The sequence below is a fragment of the Bos taurus genome, chromosome 5 (genome assembly GCF_002263795.3).
Source record: "Bos taurus isolate L1 Dominette 01449 registration number 42190680 breed Hereford chromosome 5, ARS-UCD2.0, whole genome shotgun sequence".
Taxonomy (NCBI): domain Eukaryota; kingdom Metazoa; phylum Chordata; class Mammalia; order Artiodactyla; family Bovidae; genus Bos; species Bos taurus.
In genome coordinates, this window is record NC_037332.1 from 93,417,545 (window position 1) to 93,420,283 (window position 2,739).

Below are 2,739 nucleotides of genomic sequence, written 5' to 3' on the forward strand. Positions count from 1 at the left end.
ATGTTCAATTGGCTCATATCTAATGATCTCAAAATAGCAATCTTTTCTTCTTCAGTGTGGTGTCAAAACCAATCTTAAATCAAAGTTTAGGGGAAAAAAATCAAGGTTTATGAATTTAAGACTTGATGACAAAAGTAAGCAGTGTTAGTCAAGTTTCAATAGTGACATTCTCAAAAGTGTCTAAGTCCAATTATAAGTCAAATCATTATGCTATATATTTCACCTTATACAGTGCTGTATGTCAATTATATCTCAATAGAACTGGAAAAAAGATTTAAGTTTAATTATTTACAGCAGAGAAGCCTTTCCTCTTGGGCTTCCCTGTGGCTCAGCTGGTAAAGAATCTGCCTGTTATGCAGGAGACCCAGGTTCGATCCCTGGGTTGGGAAGATCCCCTGGAGAAGGGAAAGGCTACCCACTCCTGTATTCTGGAGAATTCCATGGACTATACAGTTTATGGGGTCGCAAACAGTCGGACCTAACTAAGCTACTTTCCCTTTCATATACAGCAGAATCCTTCATTTTTCTTCATACTCATTATGCTTAATCTAGACAGCTATTTACAGATATCAGGGTTCTGTGAGAGGAGTAGTGGGGCAAAGATCATGCGCCATTCATATGTCTATTTTTTCTTTTTCCAGAGCACAAAATTTGACAGCTTCCTTTGAGGTTCAGTGTGGCCCTGTTGACTTCTGGCCAACACTTGTGAGCAGAAATCAGAAATGTTACATGTCTTTAAAAAATGTAATAACTGTAGCAATCAGTGTATTATGCAAATTAATCATTCTTTTTTTCTTTTTCTTTTAAATTTTATTGAATTATAGTTATGTTAGTTTCAGGTATACAGAAAAGTGATTCAGTTATGAATATACATACACGTGCTCAGTAGCTCAGTTATGTTTGACCCCCTGTGACCCCATGGACTGTAGCCCTTCAAGCTCCTCTGTACATGGGGTTTTTCTCAGGCAAGAAAACTGGAGTTGGTTGCCATTTCCTCCTCCAGGAGAACTGCCTGATCAAGGCATCAAACCCGCATCTCCTGTGTCTTCTGCATTGGCAGACATATTCTCTTTACCACTGTGCCTCTTGTAAAGCCCATATATACATTATACATACACACATACATATATACATACATACACACACACACACATATATATATATATAACTTTTCTCAGATTCTTTTTCATTATAGGTTATTACAAGATATTGAATATGGTTTCTTATGCTATACAGTAAGTCCTTTATGTTTCTCTATTTTATATATAGTGTATATCTGTCAATCCCATGTACTCAGATGTGTGTGCTCAGATGCTTAGTCGTGTCCAGCTCTTTTTGACTCCATGGAACCCACCAGGCTCCTCTTTCCATGGAATTCTCCAGGCAGGAATACTGGCGTGGGTTGCCATTCCCTCCTCCAGGAGATCTTCCCGACCCAGGGACTGAACCCACGTCTCCTGCACTGGCACGTGGATTTTACCACTAGTGCCATCTGAGAAGCCCATACTCCTAACTTATCGTTCATAAGCATAGACGCAATTCAGTTTTCAAATATACACAAATATTTCCATTAAAATGAATTTTCACCCTTACAGCCAGAGAGACCTAAATAGTTAAAAAACTGAGAACACATACAAACCAAAGGGTATGAAAAAGAAAAGTGGAAAGAACTCAGGTTGAAGGGGTAAGAGATGTAAAATTTGGGGTAACCAAGCCTACCTATCACACTTTACGGACTAAGAGCTCTATCCAATTCACGTAAATGTTAATCAGTTATATTTAGATCTTAAAATATAAGATGGGCGTAGAGTTGAATCTGGTTTATCATTCTTTCCTGTCAATTGCATTTTCTTCAGAATAAAATGAATAGAGAAACAGCTTCATCTCTTCACTTTGCTTTTCATAGTTTTTGAGTTCAAAGCATCCCACTTAAAAAAACAAAACAATCTCCTAGTGGTCAGTGGAGCTTTTATTCCTTGTCCAAGCACACATCATGTCACCACACTTCACTTTGCTGTTATTGAAATTCAAGTCCAATAAGGAAGGCTCCTGGCTTCCCTAGTGGCTCAGTTGGTGAAGAATCTGCCTGCAATGCAGGAGACCTGGGTTCAATAGGGCCCTGAGTTGGGAAGATCCCCTGGAGAAGGGAATGGCAACCCACTCCAGTATTCTTGCCTGGGGAATTCCATGGACAGAGGAGTCTGGTGGGTTACTGTCCATGGGGTCACAAAGAATTGGACATGACTGAGGGAATAACACTTTCACTTTCACCAAGGAAGGCTTCTAGTTTCATGGTTAGGGTACATCTGGAGGCCAGGTTGGTCACACAGACAATTCTCTGATAAGAGGCAATGATGATACATGAGTATAGTATTTCTTATTTGCTTTTTCCAGGTCTGTGGAACACACAGCACTGCTGTATCAGGTAAACACGTGCATGGGAGAAAATGAGGCACGAACTCAGAGAAGGAAGTCAAATGGAAATCAAACGGACTTTCTCTTTGAGAATTCTTGTCTTCATTTTTAAGGTTATCCAATCGTTTCTTTAATTACATCACATATATTGGATTTCCCTGATGACTCAGATGGTAAACAATCTGCCTGCAATGCAGGAGACCCAGGTTTGATCCCTGGGTTGGGAAGATCCCCTGGAGAAAGAAATGGCAACCCACTCCAGTACTCCTCTCTGGAGAATTCCATGCAGCCTGGTGAATGCTTATTTCATCACTGACTATGGGA

The 2,739-nt window shown here is 39.9% G+C and overlaps 1 non-coding gene across 1 annotated transcript; it reads left to right on the top strand.

Annotated features, from left to right (window-relative positions):
• Positions 1 to 317: 317 nt before the first annotated feature.
• Positions 318 to 390, top strand: TRNAN-GUU (transfer RNA asparagine (anticodon GUU)). Its single transcript has one exon. It is a non-coding gene; the product is annotated as a tRNA-Asn (tRNA).
• The last annotated feature ends 2,349 nt before the right edge of the window (positions 391 to 2,739 follow it).